Below are 13366 nucleotides of genomic sequence, written 5' to 3'. Positions count from 1 at the left end.
GGGAGGCAACCCTGGGAATGGAGAAAATCCACAAGTGTACAGTGGACCAAACTTATATATGAACTAGGACAGCTCACTGGGAACCATAATGTGCTCTATCCTATCAGTGACACCAGACCCTAACAGGGAACCAAGGGTGAATGTTGTCATAGGGGGTAAAGAATATTCCTTCCTAGTTGACACGGGTGCAACACACTCGTGCATACGGGAGAGCAAGTTTTCCTTGTCCGGCGAGGCCATAGATACTCAGAGTTTTACAGGAGCTCACAGTCGAGTTCCCTTTACAGACACACTCCCAGTCTCCGTAGGAGAGTGCAAAATGAATGTACCCTTGTTGTATTCACGTCAGACTCAGTAAACATTTTGGGTCGAGACTTAATGACAAAATTGAACATGACAATCTCGTTCATGGAGGAGGGCATAGTATGCTCCACTCCCGGAATGCATTATTCAACAGTATGCGAAATGATCAGAGCATACTCAGGACGCATAGCCATGAGAGCTATACCATTAGAACCAGAAGTCTTCGCATATGGCATGCGTGTGCTTATGGCGGGATTTCCAGGCCTTGCAGATAGGACCATGAGAACCCCTGACGAGTTTCTATTCAGACCAAGAATACCTATGCATGAAGAAGAGGGACAAGTATTTCCCTTGACGATACATACTGCAGTGGTACGAGGGAAAGTAGCATTGGTCGAAGGGTACGATGATGAAGGCAGACAATGGTGCGCGATTATCACCATTGAAGAAGGGTATCGAGTGACTGACGTCACCGATGATGATCTGTTTGAAGAACAACCTGACTCAGAAGAGACGAGGGTGTAAGTGAGTCTCATATTTTGGGTGAAAATGATCAAAAGAGAAGTGCCTCAGAGAATGATGTTGGCACTGATACGTCCGGAATACTTTGATGACGACATGGCCCAGGTGCCTGCCTCACTATGGACTACAGGACCTTATGACATAGGCCTCCTGAAGGGGGTGGGAGAAGTGAAAATTAAACTGAAACCAGGAGCAATTTTACCAAGAGCGCGACAATATCCCATGTCCAGAGAAGCAGATGAAGGGATCACAAAGACAATTTCCGCCATGATGGATCAGGGCATCCTAGTGACGTCAGAATCACCCTGTAATACGGAGATTTACCCCATCAAGAAAGCAAAAGGAGGGTCTTGGCGTTTAATCCAAGATTTAAGAGCATTAAATGATATTGTTGAAGCCGAGTTCCCTCTAGTCCCTAATCCATCTATGATCCTGTGTAACATACCCATCGAGGCAAACTATTTCACAGTGATTTACTTGAAAAATGTTTTTTTCTCAATCCCGCTGCACCGTGACTCACAAGATCTGACATCATTTACATTCAGACAAATGCATCTGAAAAGCACAAGGTTGCCACAGGGGTACTGTGAGTCCCCGTCCATTTTCAACAGAGTCCTACAGATGGACCTAAGCAATATTGCATTAGACAGTGTTGTCTTGCAGTATGTGAATGACATTCTAATCTGCAGCACCACTGAAGTACAATGCAGAAGTGACTCTGTCCAGCTACTGACTATACTAGCTGAGAAAGAATGTAAGGTTGACAAGGAAAAGCTACAATACTGTCAACAAGAGGTGCTGTACATAGGCCAGCTAATCTCACATGAAGGGAAAAAGGTAACCCCAGAAAGGGCTGAAGCTATCATGAACACGGCAATACCACTCACGATAAAGCAAATGCAGAGCTTCTTAGGCCTGTGCAATTATGTTAGAGCATGGGTTTTCGATTACAGCACTTATACCAAGCCCTTGCTCCAGGCTCTAAAGAAGGCCTAGGTGACAAAGGAAAAAATTGAATGGACTGAGGCAATGGAAAAGGGGTTTACAGAACTCAAGTGAGCGATTTGTACGGCCCCAGTTCTCGGGATTCCTAATTATGCAGAGGAATTCTACCTATTCTCACACACAGATAGCAGCGTTATGACGGCAGTACTCGCTCAGAGAATCTCGTTGGGATACAAGCCCCTGGCGTAGTACAGTGGGAGTCTGTACCCAGTCATGAGAGGCCACTTCCCATGCGAACAAAGCTTAGCTGCCGCAGCGTTCGCCATAGAGAAGGCGACAACCATTGTAATGGGATGTTCCATGACGTTATACGTCGAGTACTCATTATTTGCCATTTTAGAGAAACCAAAGGGTACGTTGACATCTCAAAGAGCATCTGCCTATGAAGTGATCATACCTAACCCATCGATCAAAATAGTTTGATGTAAAACAGTAAACCCAGCTGCATTCATAGCTGAGCCAGTCACTGAAGGAGAGCTGATACATGACTGTGCAAACTATGAAGAATTCTATGATGAAATCCACAGGGTGAAAGATAATGCCCTGGTGGGAGGCAAGATCGTTTTTATTGATGGTTCTTTGAGAATCGACCAAGCTGACGGACAAAGATACACAGGCGTGGCCTTAATAAAACACATAGCGAATGGAGAATTTCGAGCACTCATCAGTGCACGAATACCATCTCATTATTCAGCACAGGCTGCAGAACTACTGGCGTTGATACTCGCCATTGAATCATGCAGACCAGGATGTAACAGTGTACAGTGACTCTGCCTATGTGACGTCTACAGTGCACGCAGGCCTAGCACACTGGAAAAGGAGGGCCTACCTCCGAGAAGACGGCACGCCTGTGCAGCACACAGCCTTATTGGACAGGCTGATAAAGGCAGACCTGTCAGTTAAATGAATCAATGAAGAATATTGTTTAACTTTAATTTTGTAAATTTTGCAAAATCTAGTAATTTGTGTTTTGGCTAAATACAAGCCATAGTAGAGTGTATTGGTACAGTTTTAAGCAACCACTCAGTTTGCATAATCCTTTGTCCGATGTTCCACAAAAAGATGATTATTTCTGTTCTTGTTTCTGTTTTGACTAGTTACTCATTATTAATTCTTGGGTCTTCTATGTAAAAAAGGTTTGTTCTCTTTTTCTTTTAAACATTTCTTCTTTTTTCATGTTGTTTTACTAAGAAATAACAAAATAAAACATGTTTACTGCTTTTAGCCTGAGACTACCTCGATTGCCTTTTGAGTCTACAGTAGCCTAATTGGAATGGTTTAGTGATACCTTTTTTGGTACACCCATTAAATAATCCACATCAAGTTCTTTAGTTGAATTTACAGCAGTATGGAACCCATTGGTTTTGCTTAGTTTAGAGTCCCTTTCGATTACTGCTTTTTGGGACAAGTCCCCCTCTCTTTTGTGGTAAATTTCATAAAGGCACTACAGCTCCCAGTGGGCATAGCGGTCGTGAAATGCGCCGCCCACACCAAAGGGACAGATTCCGTGTCACGCGGAAACAATGCAGCAGACACGGAAGCCAAGCGTATGGCATCCAAAAGTGAGACGATTGTGGAAGTGGCGTGCACCCATGAGAGAATGATGATAGCACGAGCCACACCAGAAGCCTATAGCAATATGGGGCAGACACAACTGATGGAGCTTCAAGGGGAGGCACCTCAGGACGAAAAGAACCTATGGAAGCATTGAGGGTGTTCTTTAAACCCCTCTGACAAATTGTGGTGGCAAGACAGCACTGGTAAACCAGTAATGCCTGTAGCCCTACTAAAAATAGCATTGGAACCATTGCATTACCCATTTCACATGTCAAAAGAGAATCTAGCAGCAAAGCTCGCAGAAGACTGGTTCATACCGAATTTAGCTGAGCATGTTGCAATCTTTATGGTGAACTGCATAATCGGCCAGCAATTCACCGCTGGGCATACATTAAAAGAAGTGAGATGAATCATCCCCCGGCCAAATGGGCCCTTTCAGCACTTACATATCGAGTATGTCGACATGATTCAAGTGTGTAACGGGTACAGGTACTTCATTGTAGTGGTGTGTCCATTCTCTAGATGGATAGAAGCAGGTCCCTGTACACACCCAGACTCAACCTGTGCTGCCAAATTCCTGGTGAGGGAAGTGTTCCCTAGATGGGGTGTGTGTGAGGTGATGAGATCAGTCAACGGGGCTCATTTTGTTAACGCAGTCTTTGAGCAGATCAGCTTGCTGCTTGGTATAAAGCACAAGTTCTCGTCGGCATATCATCCAGAAGGTAATAGTATCTGTGAGAGGCTCAACGGCTTGTTAAACGAAAGGATAGCCAAGTTAAAGCTTACTCTAAAGAGGGGATGGTTGCACTGCCTTCCACTGGCATTGTATGCTCTTCGGAACCAACCAGGCTCTGACCATCATCTTACGCCGCACGAGAAAGTCACAGGAAGGAGAATGAACACCCCCTTTCACCCCCCCCCCGCCTGAGACAGAGCTTGAAGTGATGCACAGTCAACCCGAAAGGTGCTAGGATCCGAAATGCAAAAGTACTTGAACTGCATGACATCCACCCTTACTGTAATTTCAGACCAGCTGCAGTGATGACGAAAAGGGTGCAGCGCAGCACAAAACACAGCAGGAGATGCTGAAACAGACGCAGTTCAAGGTCTACGTACGCCACTCATCTTCGTTGGAGACACCGTGTTGGTGAAAAACCACACGAGGAAAAGGTGGGACAAGCCAAGATTCAAAGGCCCTTTCATCGTAGAGGACTGCACTCCTTCAGCTGTAAAACTGCAGGGCAGGAGAGCATGGATTTTTCTCAATGACATTAAGCCCTATATCAGAGAAAGCCCTCTAGCTGCACCCCACCGCGAAGAGACCACAGACAACGGGGCAAAACCTCAGCACGTGCAGACAAGATCCATGACGAGGAAGAAGAACGCATGAGCAGCAAAACCAAGACAAAGAGAGCCCTGTTGAAAGTTGTGGCTTAAAACTGGATATTTCCTCTAAATAAAAAAAAGGGGGATAAAGACATAAAACGGACACTCTGTGCATCCTAGTTGCAGGGTGAAGAAGAAAATTGTGCATTTAAGCCACAATACGGTTGTTGACACAAACTTGTAAACCAAGCCACATTTAAGCATTTTGAGACACAAGACTCTAACAGACTGAGATCGAGGACTTTTGCCCTAAGGAGCTAACACAGTATCCTGAAGCAACAAACACTAAGACCTTGTTTCGCAGAACTCATGGTATCCCCAGCAGAAATATCACAAGGGATGTGCTGTCCTGTTTCCAATTAGTACTAGAGACATATCCGTCACTTGTAGGGAGAGTCACCAGTGTCACAGACTTTATTCAAGATCCTGCCAAGAAGAAAGTAATCTGGCAACTGCTTACTGTCATCGCGGAAGCCTTGATTGTGTTACCAGAATACAGAGATAAGGACACAAATGCTTCCACCACGGGCGATAGTGGATGAACTCACAAACACGCTTTTCTTTCGCATTATAGAGGAGTGCCCAGCAATCATCGGGAGAACCACTGACACTCTTACTTTCATTAGAGATCCAAGAAACACTGAACATTTGCACCAGCTTTGGTCTAAGCTCAGCTACCTGGTCGCAATCCACGCAGCAGGAAAGTGCAAGGACTGTTCACGTCAAGGGAAAGGCCTGTGATCCAGAGCCCAGCAAAGTAGGACAGCCGACTGGTGCATAACGTCCTGTTTCGCCCAGTCACTGACTTTCCAGAAATTGTGGTGAGACCTGCCGAAGTTGACGTCATCACCTTCATCAGAGATCCAGCTAATGTTGCGCATATGGGAACGCTCCTACATGGCATCATGCTCCAAGTGGAACTGTCCAAATTTCAAAGAGTGTATCTGAGGAGATTCCAGTGAAACCTTCCGCCGAGGGACAGATAGAGGAAGCCAAGGCAGCTCTTCATCTTTCCGCCCAGGGACAGATCCAAGAGACAGAGTCAAAGCACTTAATCTTTCCGCCATGGGACAGATCGTGGGAGCAGAGACGAGAACTTCATCGTTTTATTTTATTTTATTTTTGACCTTTGAATTTGATTGATTGCTATTTTTCCATTTCTTCGCATTGAACAGGTTCCAGCATGTCCTCAGGACTGAAGCAAATTCGGGGGGTGGACTGGGAACTGACCTATTTTGAATATGCACAATGAAAGTGACTCACCAAAGGTGTTAGTCTAATCTTTTTCCATAGTCTAGCAAGGTAACTGTATCCCATAACCAGAGACAATCGTCACCCGCAAGGGGGGGAAACTTGCGAAGCACCAGATACTTTATGATACAAACTTTCTGAGAAACAATAATGGAGTAAGTGAAAAGAATAGAACTTTGACATTTGCTATGATTGAAATGGGGGCCCAGAACAGTAACCTGGTCCTCCCACAAACAGAGGGGCGCCCCCGCTTCCCTGGAAGGAAATGCTGCATATTGTCATACCACACGATTATGTGTATATGTATAGTGATTATCATTGTCTTTCTGTCATTAACAATCAGAACTGCATTCTTTATTGGTGCACGAAGCGTTCCAATTTCAGTGCACCCCCGGATAATGTACGCATGAGTCCCACAAAAGCACCCAGACCCTATATAGTTATTCCAGTCCCGAGAAAATCTGATGGTAAGGTAAACGAACTAAAATTGAATGTAACTAGCAGTGATTCATACACACTTGAGGTAATGAATGAAGAGAAAAGCTGGAGACAGGGTCAGCGCGGAATGAATGAAAACGTAGCACTGACCACTACACGCACACACACACTGAATGCACACAAACCAGGGCAAGTGTCAATGGCCACAGAACCTCGAACAAAGATAACAGAAAGTACAAGACTGCTTACTGAACAACCAGTCCCAGAAAATAGTAAAGGTGACCGAAACGAATCAAGTGAAAGACCGACTAAAGAAGATATAGCAAAAGCCCTCAAGAAGACAGAAGTGACTATGGGAGAATTCACTGCAAGGACCCAAATGTTGATAGATCATTTATTCCCGTTCATAGCTAGAGCGAAGAAACTACATGAGGAACTGAAAAATAGAACCGCAGAGACTGTAGTGACAAGCACACCAGTTCCAACACAAGCAACAAGCACCAGGACCACGATGCAGCCATACGTTGGGCTGAGGGCAAACAGATGGTGGTTAAAAGCACTCAGCGAGAGAATACAAGAGGAAAGGAAGAGAATCGCAAAACCTCCTCCTATCACATCGAGGCAGATAAAGAAACCTGCTCCACCGACCAGCATGCCCGAGAGACCCCCAGCAAGGAAAAGTCACACAGACGCGTTTAGAGATGTAGTTATAGCTAACTACAGAAAGACACTAAGAATCAAGAGAAGCCCACATGAAGATAACAATGAACTCAACGATTACCTGGACAGCACAGCACATCTAGGAAACAACATTTGGTACCAACACATGAAAGAAGTTGGAAGAAGCAATTCAGAAGGAGAATGCTTCATCTGTGCACTTCTACCATACAGCATGGGAAAATCCAAGATCTTTGTGGCTGTAGAAATTGATATCCCTACAGCACACTGTCTTTCACACGTAGCAATGTGCAACACCAGAGACAATTTATGGGGAGAGATGTCTCATTGATATGGGCGACTGAAACAGAGTACCCTGATGAAGACGGTTACGTCCAGGACATCAAAACAAGAAACAGAGCGCATACTAAGAATCACGTGATCAGGTATGAGAAGCCTGAAGCTAAAGGAACAGGAACAAGATGGGAAATAAACCCGAGGCTGAACGTCCAGGGAAAGACTCCAGAAGAGGCTCAAATTTGGAAGAACAGAGGCCAAATGCAGATTTGGGGGACAGTGGTTTCCACAAATGGATGGGAAGAAGGACTGGTGATCTGCCGAGCTTGGATGGTCCTTGGAGCCTGCAAAGAAGCAATAGAGAACTCACAAAGACTGTGCAAACCTCTAGGGCCGAAGTTGGTAAAGTTACTAACCTGGGTCGAAGACAGAGGAGGACCCTTGCAGATAGTGCCACTGGAAAGCTCAAAATTGTGCTTCAGGAACAACGGCACAAGGAAGACGGTAGAGAATCAGAACTGCGGACAAGTCTTCGAGGCCCCAGGAATGACGCACGGAACCACAGTGATTATGGATCATTATTGGGCGTGTGGATCCAGAGCATACATCAGACTGCCAAGAGACTGGGGAGGCATATGCACAATAGTGAACGTCCACCTTCCTGCACTAGTGATCCTGAAAAGTGACCTGAATATTGACAGTTTGCCGAAAGCAGATGCTCACCTGAGGAAAAGGAGATCTGTGGAACTGGTATCCCGAATGAAGAGAGAGAATTACTTTTCTGCCAAATCAGAAGAAGCATTTCATGCAATCCTGTATGAACACAGGCTTTTCAGCCTCACTTCATCAGTATTCACAACGATCTTCATGCCAAGAATCCAAGTTGGAGTAAATACCAAATGGTTGCAGATAACCAGATGGGAGTTATTGCAGACCATCAACACTACCATAAAAGGATTCAATGCGATTAAGGAAGAACTAAGAGCAATCCGATTGATGACCCTCCAGAACAGATATGTACTTGTCATGATCACCGCAATGGATGGAGGTGTTTGCGCAAAAATCGGAGAATCATGTTGCACATTTATACCTTCGAATGACGAAGAAAATGGAACCTTAACAGAAGCCATAAGTATGCTGACAAACCTACAGAACCAGATGATCGATGAAACTGACGAAGTTGATGATGACAGCTGGTTTGGAACTCTATTCTCATGGGTGCCACAATGGATGGTGGACATATTCAAGTTTCTGGGAGCCTTGCTATTGATGATACTACTAGGATTCTGTGTTATCAAGATAACCATCACACAGTGCCAGAAAACCGCGAAGAAAGCCATAGGGATGAAGATCATGATCGATGTCAAACCAGGATGGAAGCCGAGAGACCTGACTGATGAAGACATAAGAGACTGTGGGAAGGCCAGCGAATTCGCACCAGAAGGAAAAAAGTTTGTGTACCCCAGAAAACGAAGAAAGTATGAAGGAAGATGGATCTATTGCAGCCCAAATGGACAATGTCAGCTGATGACCTGGAACAAAGACGAACATGTAAAAACAGCAAGAAGTTTGAAAGGAGTAATCAAAATATGGACTCCAAAGAAACACACGTTCCCACCATCATGTACAAACCCAGAAGACGATGAACAAGATACAGAAGAACCAAGTAAGACGAATCCGAAGGAGGAAGCAGAAGTGGTCGATGAACTGACCAGAGGGGGAGTGTAGAGGAGGTCCCAGACACGGCCTGCACTCCAGCCCCCCATTTTGAGGTGCCAGGAACATACTCGCCAAGATATGTGACATATGAGGAACAAATACACCAGCAGAGAGCGGCACTAGGACTCTGCCCAGTGCCCATCGGAAGAGCAATACCTGTTGAAGTGTTCATAACCAGACAACCATGGGCAGCAGGGTACCCACTGAGACAACCATACCAGCAGTTAACACGAAATGAAGACTACTTGCAAACTGTCCCCGAAGAGACCCAACAAGCCTTAATGGAAGGCGAGTGGTGATGACCCAAGGGCCCGGACAGACTCACAGATGAACGAAACGACAACCAAAAGATGACACTCAAAGACGAAAAGTTATGAATAGAGATGTAATGGACTTAGAAGAAGAGGCGATGTCAAAATATAAGGAAACGTAGCTGTAAAACGGAATGGAAGTATTCAACCAGCTAACGCCTGTAAATAGGCTTAGAACGCAAGAAGCTAAGTAAACAGTACAGCTTGCTATGCTTAGTAGAAGAATAGAGCGGCAAGCGCTAACTATATATCTACCTCAAAAGCACATTATACAAGTGCGACTCCATTTTACAAAAGCAGAATGAAGCCCAAGCTGCAAGGGGCCAACCAGGCCGAGATTCATATTCCAGCTAAAGCCAGAAGGAAAGAGCGAAATCGAAACAGAGCACAAAGCAGCTCATGCCTGGGAATTCGAGGTCAACCCCAGCAAGGGAGGAGAGCGGCAACTTCGAAGAAACAAAACTTCAGAGCATAGCACCCTGCCCCGTGAAGGTCCAGATAAGGAGGCCCAGGCAGGTGGCAAGGCAAAAGGAAGAATCAAATACACGAAAAGAAGGACAATTAAGCAGATTCATGGTGAACTGACACGTGACCAGCCAGGCGCGAAGAGGTACCAATGTCTGATGTCACCCAGAACCTGAGGATGACATAACTTTTCCTGATAAGAAGATACAGTTTTGAGGCCATCCTCAGCCAACTAATTGACACATAGCCCTAAAGTACTGATTGATGGAAGGGAGGCAGGGTGAATCTTGGGGCACACCGCATCTGGGTGTCCATTCTGCATGCTGCTAATTAAAGGGGAGATTTATGTCTAGGGGTCTAAGTTAGCCAATCACAATGGACCAAATAATCTAGGGTCCTATAGCTAGTAGAACCAATGAGACGTTGTACTTGTAGCGATGTCGATCACGAGTGATGTAGAGGGATGGGCGTAGACACCCACCCGATAAGAGTTATCCAATCCTCACGCTCTGTTACCCTATACAGATATAGCACCTATACTTAAGTTACCTTTTCCGACCAATAGAATTGCATGACAAACTTTGAGTTTTACACTTCAAATGATGACAAATTTTGCCTATAAGAATTGCTGTTTGAATGGAGAATTTGGGAGTTGAAGCAAGACAGGCGATCGCATCACTGTTGATTTCCATTTGTTTCCTCGGTTTTTGTACTTGTCGTTAAACGGATTTCCCTTTGCCAAACTACTGAGTTGTCCTTATTGATTGGTGTTGGAGTAAAAGAATCCTGCACCCCATCCTCCTCAAGGTGCAGTTATCTCATCTTAAAAGTACTTGAGGGCGAGCTCTGATCCCATGGGCCCGTCAGAGGTCGCTCCGCCCTCCTGTACACCTCTCTCACCTCTTCCACGCTAATTGAGATATTCCCAGACTATCTAACATCTTGGCTTTCCAAAGTTTCCTGGAGCCTCATCACCACCATCCTGTGTTTTGACACGCCTGGGTGTGATATCAGCGCAGAAGGCAGATATTGGAAGGGATAACACTGTCTGCCATTTTGGATTTTACTTTCCCCTTCAGCAGCAGCATGCAGGCTCCAAGTATCTCTCTTTGTCCTTTGAACAGTGTGACCTTGAGGCGAGCAGTATCCTCTTTCCAGATCTCTCCAGATCTCTCCGGCAGTCCCCACCTCTCTTGAGGTATATTATATTATTATTTTGGGCATTGGGTATTTTGGGGATTAAGCGTGGACCTAGCTCTGATAAGTAGCGGATCGCAGTACAATAATGGTTGTCTAGGAATACAGGCAAGGGGGAACGAGTAACAGCAGGGGAGCAATAATTCCCATAGGTAACAGCAGGGGTTTTCTCGTAGTTACCGTCCCCCACCATGACACCATGATACTCTGTCTCACTGCATGAAAGTGCAAGACGGTCATTCTGGCAGCTTCTATGATAGAGGCAGAAGAGAGGTGCATATTATTGCAGATCATGTTCGTAAATGTTGGCAAATGAATCAATACTTGACAATGCCACATGTCCATAGTTTTCTGTTTGGGGGAGTGGTGGGGTTGTGACGCAGGGTTTCTAAAACTTTCTAAAACTTTCCTTTGACTTGACCCTTCTTTCCTTTATTAACCTCGAGTTGACAGTGTTGATACCACAATTTTCTACTTGTCTAAGGTACTTTTGTCTTATGATTGATTAATTGAGCTGGCCCCAGCAGGTGACGCCATCTCATCCATTGGGGGGCCCCATTGTTATCTGAATGCATGTGCATTTGGGATTTGTGCTCTGGTCATGGGATTTGTCATTGGTGTCTTGCGGTAAGATTTCATACTCTTGGGATGTTGTGGAGCAGCCAAGCAATCATGGCGGCTTCTCTTTCAGCTCCGTGCAGAGCGGGTGATTCGTGCAAAACTTGATCAGCCATTGACACTGCGGGCTCTGAAACATGTCCCAGTAAACAGAGGAGGCGATCCTGAATATGGAGGTTGTTTTTTGGACCCCAGAGCCCATCTGGAACCAAAAGACCAGCTCTTTGCCTCTTGGCCGCGGGGTGATTTCAGACGAGGTGGCGAACAGCACAGAGCGAGGCAGCACGCGCTGAGACCTCCTGAGCAGAGCCGGGGACCCAGCCTCGTGGCAGATTTGGGGAGTGTCTGGCTTATCACCCACAAATCGGGGGCCTGCTGGGTCGGCCCCACCTCACATCGACAAATGCGTGTGCCATTGCTGCATGGCCCGGCAGTGGGAGATGGGGCTTCCGGAGGCCGCACATGAGCCCTGTCAGCGATGCAGTGAGAGCTGGATACGCCTCAGCGGGGAGACACTGTGCAGGAGCACAGACCCGGCTGCAGCGGTGAATACCGTTCGTACTCCATGAAGGTGCACGGCTGACACAGGACTTGGCCAAGCTTGTAGGCGAGGGCAGTAGCGGGCGCACAAATAAAGCAACATAACTGCGTCCTGTGATATTTTGGCAACACGCACTGCCTGGAAGAGGGGTGCTGCAGCGTCGGCCCATTATATATATGCTACTGTACCCCCTGAGTGCACAGGGGTTCCTCAACAGCCTTACTGTAGACATGTGTGATACCTGACTGTGCCAGCACTTTTGATCAGCTCTACACACCTCTTTGGGACCCGGGTGTGCGTGGGGAGGAGCTGGTGCCAATGCTTGATCGCAGCATTAGCGGAGGGCATGTGTGGGCCGAGAACTGTGCAGGCATATACCCCCTTGATACCGGGTGGGCTCTCTGGTGCCACTCACATACTATGTTGGGAGTTCACAAGTGCATTGACTGCCCTGCGATTAGCTTGGGTGCTTGACACTTGCCAGCACAATCACTGTAAGAGCTCCTGACACCTGCAACACCACTTGTGATAACTTTGATCTAATGTGGAACAGGGACAAGGCGGTTGGTGACTCTGCCCAGGCCTGGCGTGGTAGTGTGCTGGGCATAACGAAAAGAGCCATGAACAAGAAAGGCACCAGTATGGACTGCTTCACGAGGAACGCCCTCAGGGCAACTGACTTGGTGGCCCCTACAGCACCAGCAGTAACGTGCCAGGGACCCCCCCCCCCCGAGTACCTGGTTATACACCTCGGGGGAACGACCTAGTGAGTACAAATAGGGGTAAGTTACAGAGGAACATTTGCGAGTCGCTACATAGCATAGCCCACAGTTGGTGGAAAACCGATATTTTCATGTCGGAAATAATACCAAGAAGGGTCTGGTACGGGGCACATAGGAGGCATGCAATCGAGATAGCCAGAAAGAAATTAAATAAATCAGTGGAAAAGTACTGCAAGAGCACAGGGCTACACTTTATAAAACATGGCCTACACCAGAACAATCCGGAAATGTTTCACCAGGATGGGGTGCACCTATCAAGCAAGGGGATGGGGGCTTTTTCCGACAACATTTTTAGGGCACTCCAGGAACGGGGTTGT

Source organism: Ambystoma mexicanum, chromosome 6p (genome assembly GCF_040938575.1).
Source record: "Ambystoma mexicanum isolate Mex_15411 chromosome 6p, UKY_AmexF1_1, whole genome shotgun sequence".
Classification (NCBI taxonomy): domain Eukaryota; kingdom Metazoa; phylum Chordata; class Amphibia; order Caudata; family Ambystomatidae; genus Ambystoma; species Ambystoma mexicanum.
The sequence above is the reverse complement of the archived record's forward strand: the minus strand, read 5'-3'. Positions refer to the sequence as shown.